A 12,146-nucleotide genomic window follows, 5' to 3' on the forward strand; every position below is an offset into this window, starting at 1 on the left:
ATGATTTGCAACCTGGAAAAGAGCGTATCGTCCCATATCCCTGCTTCCATCCTCGGTGTCCAGAAATCATGACATAAGAAGTGTTTGTCCTGTCCATACAATGTAGCCGCTGGGGCAAGAATAATTTGGACATTAAGTATGCAATTAAATTAGTCCTGAATGAACTTGGCCTATGTGATGGGGTGACAGCATGCACTGCCATTCAGATTCCACTCTAATTAGTGTATAGACCCCAGCTGACCCAACGTGTCTGCCAGCGGGTTTGCTGACGTCCCCAAATATATGTTTTTGTTCTCTCATTTTTAAGTCTTCAAAGAGTTAACTCTCACACAAATTAGATTTTATTTACTGTGACAGGATATTTACGCGGCAAACCTCAACCACTGCATTAAAAAACTGAAGAATGGTGTAATGTAGAACACTGCACATGCTCTAAATAAAGGATGATGTTTTTAACCAGCAGGCTACCATGTTACCTCTCTGTTATAGTCATGGTATTTTTCATGTTTTAACCTCATCGCAGTACTGATAAAGGCTTTGGGTGGGTTCATACATAAAACATCATAGTGCTGTGTGGCTGATTGTTTTAAAAACGTTTTTTTTTAATGATTATTATTTTTTATACATCTGATTTTTTAAAGCTTAATTTACATCCCTGTGAGGAAAAACGTCCTCAGGTCATGGGGATGTTCTTTTGTGGATTGATTTAAGCAACAGTGGGAATTTGTTTGAGAGATGAACATAAATAAAATCCACTGCTGAGAAGAGAGCGTTCCGCTGAAATCATGCCTTGTGACTGTCATGTGGTAAGAGTTGGTGCCAACAATAAAAATGACTTGAGTTACAGAGCAGCAGGAGGATAGATGCTCAAAAAGAAAAAAAAAACACATCAAAAGGAGGTGTAGACATGTTCTCTGTCTGTTCATTCAAATGCATAGGGGACTAAGTGAAATTTTTAAGCACAAGTTGTAATTTGGTGGGACTGGTTTTCTGAGGACTGTTTGTCACAAGGTGGTGCTAAGCAGCTGACATTGAGCTAATAGACTGATCTACATTAGTCTGAGGGGAATTAGCACAAGCAGTGATACTAAATACATGCTGCATCTTCTGTGGGGTTGTCTCACAAATTGAAGCTTGGCTAAATTAAAGCTCAGCAGCTACTGTATAAGAAAGAGGAACTAAAGGAAAGTAAACACCGTCTGTCACACATCGTAAGAGCAATGATAATATAATTTATAACACCTCAGAGGCAAAGTGTGCACTGCAGAGGGTGCTATACAAACTAATATACAAATACAGGTAGAACATATGCAAAAGGTGAACAAATAACAGGGACGATAAAGGAGACGTGAAGGAGTCAAGTTTTCTGATGGAGCTATGACGATATTTATAGTAACACTATAACATAAGGGGGTAATATTATGTTAAACACGGGTCACGGGTGACGGGTGAGACAATCAAACAAATGAGATGTGATAAGATACAGTATGGAAGAATTGGATGAAAAGGAGGTAAGAGACAAGATGTGTGTGCCGATATGAAATCCAGGTCCCAGGAATACACCATTCTACAATTAGATGGTAGGTATCAATAAATTAGGAGTCTATCCATCTTAATGCGCATTCACTTACATCACAAGCTCGGACAGGTTGCTGCGACGTTTAGGGAACCCTGGTCAGAAATAGCACTGTCCCTAACTCTTAGATCTTGGAAACCGTCGAAGTGAGATTTAAGATGGGGCCAGGCCAGACTCAGATTTGTCATCAGCATTGAGACATCCGATATCTAATAAGGAGAAGGGATTGAGGCCATTTCTAAAAATGTAAGTCGTTCAAAAACAACCATGGGCACAAATAGAAATTCTTGGCCCTATGATGACAGTTCTGAAACAATAAATATCTATAATCCCCGGCATGTTCGACGGCCCTGTCTATTTCTAGAACTCCTGAATCATTCTGACATTTTCTAGAAGAAAAAAAGAGAGAGTAAGGCAGAAGGCTCTTGCCGCCGGTAGCCTCACTTGACCCTCCGTGTGCTGTTGACCGGCACTTAGATCCTTCTCCATTCACCTCTATGAGAACCCATCATTAACACTGGGTATATGATTGTGATTTCCCTGGTTCCTCTTGTCTTCAGCTTCCATTCTTAACTCTCTCTGGCTGTCTCGTGTCTCCTCAATGACCTCAACGTTTATACCTGCCCTCTTGTCCCAACAGGACCTTTCTCCCGTTTTCCTCTAAAGCCGTCCTGTTTGCTCCCACCTGCTCCTCGGCTGTAAAGCGCCCGGTGAATCCAGTGGACAAGCCTTCAGGCAGCTGTTAGAAATTCCGCAAATCTGGTTTTCTTGGAAGAGTTTTAGTAGTATCTCATCTCCCACTTTCTTCGCCTTTATCTGCTGGCAAATCTCCCATTTACCACTTTAAATCCAGTTCCCTGTTGTCTCATCTCGACGTTACTCCCTCTCTCTGCTCTGTTCAGTGATGACAGCCGAGGATCATCCTCCATGCTACCCTCTGGTCACTGTCTCCTCCTCTGACCCCTCCAACATGAGCTTAGTGTGCCTCGACCCATCCTAAATGAAGTCCTTAAAAAACATTCCCATGAGCAGACTTAACTTCTGCCCTTTTCAACCCACTCCCATCTCCCCCTCCCAGACCATCACCGCTGATCTGCTCTACTTCCTGACTGACATCATCAACTCTTCCCTGACATCTGGCTGTGAGCCATCTGTCTTTGAGTCAGTCCCTGTTCTCCCCAGAAACCTTCTCTTGATCCATCTGACACCTATTACAGACCGCTGTCAAGCCTTTCTTCCATACTCATGTAACCCCCTTTTTCCCTTAGTGTTTATAAACTACACTGTGGTCACACCCAATAAAATAAAACAGGTCCTAGGTTCTCAGCTAAAGATGGTGAATTCGCTGTGGTCCTTATTTAAACAAGGGAATTTAATCATTAGAGTGGGAAAAAGGAAATAACTAGCGCGGTGCCTCCACTGAAAATTTACTATGCTAGGTGTTAGCAAAAATGTATGTAAGCCCTCAGAAATACAAATTACTCTTAAAAGAATGTTAAACCACAATATGTAAAGGTAAGACACAGACATTTATTTTATTAAACCCTCTTAGATTTTCTTTGGAATTATACCTTTAAATTTAGCAAGGCTTCAGCAAATAGAAAATAACAAACAAAAACACCTGTACCCTTTAAATCAATACAGTAATACCTGAAGCCTCAAAATGCTTTCTTTTTACCCTTTTTATATCAAAAGAACAGTTTTTAGTTTATTTCAACCAACCAATAATTTTTAATCACCAGATAGGCTATATCTAAGTTTTAATCAAAAGAGTTTTTAACCCTTTCAGTTACCTCACATCAATGAATTTTCCAATATTACAGGTAATTTCAAAATGTGATGGTCTTGATTTGTGGCTTTTTAAAAGGCAGCTATTAAAACCTGTGCTAAAAAACAAAACAAACACAGCAAGCGCCCAGTGAGCCACTGCCAACAGGTTTTCTGAATGGCATTTACTCAACCTAGGCTAAAACCTAACAAGTCTTATCGTTTCATATTTGTCAGAAAATACTTCAGAGTATGTGGCAGGTGGCTCTGCAAGGCCACATCAGTGCTTTGAGCTAAATGCTAACAAGCAAACAATATTATCATGCTGATACAAAGCAGGTAGAAGTACAGTACGAATTTGGAAATCAGTCGTATCAAGTTGTTGCATTTCATCCTGAGTGTGCATGCTGAGTTTCATTTAGCCCCTAAACTAGTTTGTGGGTAAATCAAAACCACAAATGTGAACCTCATGGTGGCGCTAATCATCTGAGACCCATTAATGTGTGAACCAAATTCCACGGCAACTCATTCAATAGCTATTTAAATCTGGATCAAAGCAATGGACAGATTAACCAGCCAATCATCTGCCACAGTGCCATCAATAAAGGTGAAATTAGGTGAAAAAAAGATTCCTAACAATCCACAGCAAAGCGACCATCAGTCATTTTCTGAGGACAAACACCTAACATTAACAGCCACTGTCGTCTGCTGGTCTAAATGAATATTATAATCCTAGCAGTATGAATATAAAAGAAATATGTCCTGTTCTGAAGTCATTTCCTTTTATCCTCAGCCAATCTGCACTCCCTGCTGAAGTCTGGATGTACTGAACAGTATCCAACCCTTTCCAGGCCTTTGACGACACCTTAAGTCTTGATCATGTCCATTAAGGCTTACAGTTTCTTTTTTGTATCAGATAAAGATGCCAGCCAACAGGGACAAGGGTTATAAAACATGACTAATACTTAACTCAGCAGTAGAGGTTGGACACAACGACACATGGCTGGCCAATAAAGTCTGTATTATATGAATCAGGCAGAGGGGAAGAGCTCAGTCACACCTGCGTTGGCAACACATGAATGATGAGCATTCAGCTTCTTTCAGTATTGAAAATGTAAGTTTGTGCCATGAAGATTTTCACTGATATCAATACAATTAACTGACATTTTGTGACTTGAATCCAGTATGGACACCTTAAAAAACACTTTAAAAAACTGTAAGGAGGTCGTTTAGCTCATTGAGTAGAGCAGGCGCCCCCCTTTGCTGCATGTCATCCCCCCTCTCTCTATCTCTCCATTCTCTGTCTCTCTGCTGATTTCCTATCAATTAAAGGTATAAAAAATACTTGGGGAAAAAAAAGTAGGGAAATGTATGCCAATTAGCATTAAAAAACAAATTCAATACCACTAGTAAACCTGTCAAGTTCAACCTCAGTGCAGTGTGAGACTATAAACTTGGCTCCAAGTGTCCTCATAGTTGCAACAGGACCAAGGGGGCAGTTGTCGGTCTGAGAAGTGAAGCTCACTTCCACGTTCAAAAAACTGCAATCCCCCCGGCTTCCTCTGGGGGCTGGCTCCAGAAGGGAGCAACTCCAATCGAGCCCCATGTTAAAATAGCCGATTTTACAGCTTAAAAAAACATATTTACAGCCTGGTACATTTTATTTTTTTGGTCTCAACGGATAGTTTCTACCCCCGCACACACTCTGAGGGGGGTGAATTTTTTTTAAACTCTACTGTTTTACTATTATTAGGTTTAAAGTTCTGGCCAATTAGGGCGCAGAACCGTTGAGTGACAGGTCCGGAGACCGCTGCTTCGAGGCCAGTGGGCGGGCTCTCGGCCGGCTAACGGCCGCACCGCTCCAGATATGGCAAGTAGAATCCAACATGGCGCGGTTCAAACCCCCGTTGTAGCGGCACAAAACAGACTCCCCCAAACCAATGGGTGACGTCACGGGTGCTACGTCCATTCTTTTTACAGTCTATGAACAGGACCTGATCACTGGAATATGAGAAGTTCAACTGTTTTTCTCTCTTATCCCATAATACAATACTCCATGAGCTTCTCATTTCGCACCTTTGTTGCTGACTTGTAGTTATCTGATCACAAAGAATGACTGAAAATCCACTAAGCAGCATCTTTGCAATGTCCTACAGAAAACACACAACATTACACAGTCACTGTCATGAAATCATGGATTTTGAAATATAATGTACTGAGTTGTAGTACATCTTCTGTTGTTGTAGCGGTTAAGCTCTGGTCTGGTTATCTGCCAATCATGCGTTCAGGACAGTGTGATTTGTGGTTGGCAGCTGTTTTAGGATGAGTTGCGGGCTGTTTTTTTTGTTGTTGTTGTTTTTTTCTGTTTTTTTTTCACTGGACAAATGAAAAGCACCCAACTTCCACAGGGTATACCACATCTCTCCAACCTCACTGTGCCTCTGCTTTTAGTCGGAGTCTATGCCTTTGTTAAGCAAGGGGCTGCAAAAAGCCCAGTCTTGGCACAGTGGTTTTATGAACAGCTTGCTCTGTATTGAACTGCAATACTTCTCCAGCTCTTAGAACTGTGGAGGAACAATGTGTTGTCTGTTCACATTTCCTAAATGCTAGCTTCCCCTAATTGCCATAATTTGTGGCTTGTGTGTAGCAATTACTGCATCTCCTAACACTTTTTAGGTGTTTGAATGTTGGCTAATGGCCTGTAGGTATTATTAGGGTGGGTAAAAATATACTGACTTTAGCAACTCCATCCGTCATTTGCTGTACTGCCTGCTGCACACAGACACACACTGTGTTTCGCTTATTGACGGACTGACTGGAAGTGAACTGGTGCGCCACTTTTCCATGACCGTGACCCTGATCGGCTACGGTCCTCCAGTAAACCATTTTCATGGCTGACTGACATATCGATGTGCATGTTCATAAAGTCATATCGCTGGTCTGCTCTTGTTGTGCTAATGCAGCTCAGGGAGGGGTGGCGTTGTCCTGTGTCAATCACATGTTCCCTAGTCAAAGTTATGGCACTTAGTTGTTGCCTTATTAGACACCCCGCCGGCCAACAAGATGAAGACCTGTCCCTGACCCGACTCATCCCAAGACTGGATTCATCCTCATTCTTCTTGATCTAATTCTACTACTGCTTCTTGTTTGGTTCACTTTGCCTCATAGCAACTGGAAACAACTGAGTGGAGGCATCACTCCTACCAGCTGACGGGCTAATGCATTTATGTCATTTAATCATATTTTCACGTTTTTTGTTTGTTTGTTTGTTTTTTTGCAACAATTGCAGACCATTAAAGACCTACTTTTACATTTTACGAAAAAACAGTAACTATGGCTATTAATTACCTAATTTTTGTTGAATGTCTCATGAAACATATTATCCAAGCTATTTCAATTTAAACACAGCCAGTCTGATAATAAAAGTCTCTCAATTTTTCTTGTTTTCAACTAACAATGTGTCCAATTAAATACATTTTCTGATGCCCCTGCCTTGTCTGTTGGCACTGTCTGGCCACTGAATTATTGAAAGAGCACTGCTTTACCAATAAGTATGTGCAAAAAGTGTTTTTGTCTTGAGGAACACGGTATACAAGCCCTAGCTCTATACTAGCCCTAGCAACAAGTTTTGAACTCCTCTCTGGTCAAATATTTAATATTTCACATTCATGTATTAATGTAAGATGGCAAAACCTCTTATGCTCTCTGCTGAACATGAGGAGTACCAGAGTAAAAAAAAATCCTCTGTCCAGGCCAATATGATACATGACATTATGATTCATATCTCTCTGATAATAAACGGCTAACTCTAATATGTTCAATCCTAATTTTCATCCACTCGAAGAACACAGCTGCAACCGTTTCCCAATTTATCTTCTGTTTATCTCTATTTCCATGGTGACCCAAAATTTCGCCCTGACCCCACTTTAAGACGTTACATTTTCGGCCTCTGTAAATCCTTTCATTGTCATATGTTCCATTACTTCACAAAGATCACAAAGATACAATTTCAGAGAAGCAATCCACCTATAATTAACAGGCTTACTGGCTTCCACATTCTGGGCAGTCTGCCTTCCTGCCATAGTTTATTACACTAGTCTAAAAATGCCGCTAATGCTTTATCACTAACATGATCTAACCTATAACTTTTTGATCATTTTAGTCTTGATTTATCCTCTTCTAATAATAATAAAAAATGTATTTATTACTGACTCCCACTCAAAACTGTTTTCCCTTGTTGCTTCTTATTCATTTCTTTTTTCCATTGAATGCTTGGGAGTGAAAGCTAAAAAATAAAAAAAAAATAAAAAGTGTGTTTTCCAGACATAACTTTCAACTTTAAAATAAGACAAGTAGTTTATATAGACCCAAAAACTAATATTTTGTTCTCACAGTACACTGCTTCAAGTTCTGACGCATTAATTATTAGCATATGGTAAAATGGAGATTGTATCAAATAGATGAGTGTATAAGTGTTTGTTTATATAACTGAAAATTTCCTTTAACAACAACCAGATAAGAGTTAACCTCCAGCTAAGCAAAAAAAAAAAAAATCTTGGCCACTTAACCATCACCAATTGTTTTTTTTTCTTCATCTGTATTTATCTCACTACAATTTAAGGAACTTATCTTGTTTATTTCCATTTTGTGGAAGCTCACCACTACACCCATCCACCCACCCACTCTCTACACTGCTTTTCCTGTTCAGGGTTGGTCGTGGAGAGTTGGGGTCTTTCCCAGCACACATAACAGCGGGGTACACCCCGGACTTAGTCACCACTTTCCTCTGCAGACCTTGTCTGAGCTATCGTCTCTATTGTTACGCATGTTTAATTATGTCCTCTTCTCAACACAGTCAAATCATCCAAACATCGATCCACAGCCAGGTCAGAGATCAGTTTATGCTCAAAATAAAACAATCCAGTTCGGCTTTGTTCGGTTCAAGTATTTACTTTCTGTGCCTTCCACTGAGTGTATGACACGCTACGCTACTCTCCAAGGTCAACAAGTTACCTGTGAAGACCAGTCAGTCTAGTCGATGTGTTCTTCCTGGTATCACAAGTCAAAACATCAGCTATGAAGAGATGTATTTGTCTTTGAATGCAATAGCTGAACTGAAAAAGCACTGGCCTACAAATGGCTTCTGGCTGCATTATCTTTTTATATTGTGTTTAATCCATAGGCCAACCAATATTGGATGTTTGAAGCACAGCCTGAATCCATTATAATGTAATTTGCTATATGATCCGATTGTTAGGACTTAAGTAAAAAATGTAAATAATCATCATAAAGATGCCTCAGATTTTCAGATCAGTCTCACTCTTGAGTAATTGTGTGATCAAATGATGCATGTTCCTAAATAATTGTGTGCATAATAAAATTGCCACACATTAATTGATGCATGGCAGAACTTGGGGTGAGGCAGGAGTGCTGATTAGAGGTACTGATTGGTTTGTTGGGTATTGGAAAAAATGATAATGATGCCAGTTTTCTGTTTCTACTGACAGGCATTTAATGGCAACAGGATAAACGCAAAATACATGACAAAAGAGTGGCCAAAAGAGTGCCACTCTAATTTGTAGACAAATTGATATCAGTGTACATGTGTTGTATGTCTTGTCCAATGAGAATTGCTATGAAAGCTTTTTTGTGCCTACAGACTTTGCAGGCAAACATGCAGGTTTGATTTAGAAATGATGTCTACAAGAGAAAAATCCGTTTTTTTTGTGTTATATTCATTTAGTCTGTGGTTATCTCATTTATACAGGTTTGCCCCACACACACCACTGTAAGACTGACGAGGGCTTGTGAAAAGAAAGTGTGTTATTATCATTCATTATGCCTCAAACCTTTCTGTAGTTATCTTTTATATGTTCATTCATTTATATTATTAATTTTTCCAAAGTTTACTGCAGTGTAGATGTCATTAAAGTTATCTATAGGCCTAGTTTAAGGCCATTAAACTAAGCCCCCCATTACCCTTAAATTAAGGGTAATGGGGGTTGTGCCTCGGAGACAACATTTTTACTCCCTAATATCAATTTGTGAATCACTGCACTAGGCCTAGTTCATATTAACTGCACATCAAGCAGCTTGAATCATGTAGGCCTAACCTGTAAAATTAGATGAATGAATTTTTACGTGTGGATACTCTGAGGACATTTTTGCTGTGAATGCTTGTGCAGTTTTACATGAAAATCTAGTTTGTTTGTTTTTCACACACAGTGCTTTAATGGCGAACCGTTTTGTTGGTCTGGTTGGTTGTGTAGTGTGACACAACATTAGACTAAATAGTAATGCTCACCTTCCCGTAGCGTTGTCCCATGTTGCAAACGGCAGGTAGCACACCTGGATTCACCTTCTCGTTTCTGCTTCAGGCTGTTTCCTAGGTGACACTCATTCGCAAGTCTTCCGGTTAGTTTGTCACGTGGAGCTGGAAGTTGGACAGTTTGTGTTAGCGTCACAGCTGACACTCAGCTAAACTCTGCAGATTTAATAAAAAAAATAATAATAAAAAAGCCTCCCACTCCTCCCAATGTACTACAAACTGGTTTCTTAGCAATAAAGGAGAAGAAGCTAAAACTGAGAGTGAGGCTGCACGGATAGAAACTGTGGCCTGGCAACCCGCTCTCTAAAAGTAGCTATCTGTTTTTTCTCTCTCACTCCTTCTGTTCACGCTCTCAAACAAACACAACGACCGTTTCTTTAAGGCAAGATAGAAACACAGTTTTGTTTAAAGGACAAAAGAAATGTGTCACCGCATTTGTTTTCACAGCACAGTATGGTGTGAGAAATGGACAACCCACATAGTCCGTGAAGGCATCACACCGATGGCGGTGATGCACAAGGAACCAGCGTGCACGGTGCACCTGCAGTAAAAAGAGAAAGAAAAAAGGTTGAAGATATGAGGTTATCATCTGGGCTTCATTCAGTGGGTACAGTGACTTACTTACTGCACTTCTACTGATGCTGAATTTGTGCCAACCAGTGCATCAGCCGAGAATCAGCCCCTGACCTGTCATTTAATAAGGCGCTGTAGAACACGGACTGGAGCAACATTTTGATCAAAATATACTCCAGACTTCTTCTGAGGGTAGGCTGTCATTGTATGTCAGGCTTTTTTGTGGCACCAGACCTCCTTTCAGTTAACACTCCCCTCACGTCACAGTGATGCATCATTTTTTTTGCAGAGCTGTGCTGCTGTGCCACCTTGTGGCCAAAATAGCGCAAAGAAAAGCAGTAGGCTATACAGCCTGTAAAGGGAAAAAAAGATTCATGAGTGGTCTTATATATATATATATATATATTTCTGTTTGAATGAATCATGCTAAAATCAAATCACTTTGGGTGAGTCAGTCAGATTCATATAGGGTGACATCAGGTAAATTGGGCCATCAGGTAAAATGAGCCAGTTAAGGTTTGAGCCTCCTAGCTTTTTAAGTTTTAACAGGCAATGGCTGTAAATGATTTCAAATTGTTGCTACAACTGTACTTGAAAAAAAACAATTGATTTGAGTGGTCTCTGGTTGTTGTTGTGGGTGGGACAATGCTTTATATCCAGCCTGCTGAGGAGAAGTGTGCGAAAAGTGGCCTGGCAAACAAATTTCACTTGAAACTGATAAGGTTGATAACTCCGTAAAAAAACAGATCTACAATAAAAAATGTGATTTATAATACACATTGTGATTCCCCCCATTGGATAGAATGCAAAATTCTTGCTAAGCTTACTTATTTTTAATTTAAATGCATTTTTTGTGGGTGGCTCAATTTACCTTAATGCATCATGGTAAATTGAGCCATGCATTTCAGCTAAAATGGGCCACATACAAAACACAGTCTTACACTGAAGTTACACAGAAATTGAGGGTGCAAAACATGTTCAAAGTTAGATATATATCCAAGGTTGGTCAGTGCCACTCATGGTGCCATTAGCACTGTGGGGGAAAAAATGGCATCTATAATGCCACACACACACATACACACACAGTAAAAGAGCCTATAACATAGTCAGTTAACAAAGAGCATAGCAACAACATGATCATGTAATTTTAAAATGCATTTTAAGATTAAAAAATGTCTTCAACCTCTTATGTTTTTACTGTTAATGTTAAGTTTAGTGTTGTAGTTTAGTAGTAGTGTCAATTAATTATTAAAATTTTAATGATTTCTGCTAAAATTACTGTGTTGTTCTCTCTTGGCCCAATTTAACTGAACGGCTGGCCCATTTTACCTGAACCTTCATCGTACCTCGAGAAGGAATATCCCGATACTTTAACTCTCATAATTCCAAAATAATTATACTTTTTAATTTTTTTTTCACACAGAAACATTTAAGAGACCTATGTCGATTTTTAAAAATATCAATGGATTTCATGCATAGTGTTTTTGATGGTCTTATTAGTCGTTTACCAAAAAGTGGCCCATTTTACCTGACTTCACCCTAGGATTTTTTTTTTTTTTTTTTTTTTACTGCATTGACAGTTGTACTTGCCATGGCATGAAAAGCCTGTGGTTTGGATCCAACAATAACAGTTGACAATGCTACTTAGAAGACTTGTGTTTAGTAGTCAGTCCACATTTTCCTAATGTGTTCCTGGACTGCCTCCAGGTTTGGCTACCTCCCTCTCTGTTATCCTGTTGAAGAAGAGTAGCTGTTAGTTGATGAAGGATCTGGGGCTCAGACGATGCCACTGTGAACTGAATGCATTAGATGCTCGGTGACATCTGCTGAGCACCAGCTCCCATGTTTCTTTTAATGTGTATCCCCGGTGTGATCATAAGGAGGCAGGCTGCGTACCGGGGA

General features: G+C 39.8%; 1 long non-coding RNA gene across 1 annotated transcript in view; it reads right to left on the reverse strand.

The window, feature by feature from the left end:
* The window catches only part of LOC146977433 (uncharacterized), a 40,314-nt gene extending 30,537 nt beyond the window's left edge, over positions 1-9,777 (reverse strand). The window contains exon 1 of the long non-coding RNA XR_015037204.1: positions 9,648-9,777. This is a non-coding gene — a long non-coding RNA (uncharacterized LOC146977433). The remainder of the gene's footprint in view (positions 1-9,647) is intronic.
* Between the last annotated feature and the right edge of the window lie 2,369 nt (positions 9,778-12,146).

Source organism: Trachurus japonicus, chromosome 12 (genome assembly GCF_045865225.1).
Source record: "Trachurus japonicus isolate A0001 chromosome 12, Traja_1.0".
Lineage (NCBI taxonomy): Eukaryota > Metazoa > Chordata > Actinopteri > Carangiformes > Carangidae > Trachurus > Trachurus japonicus.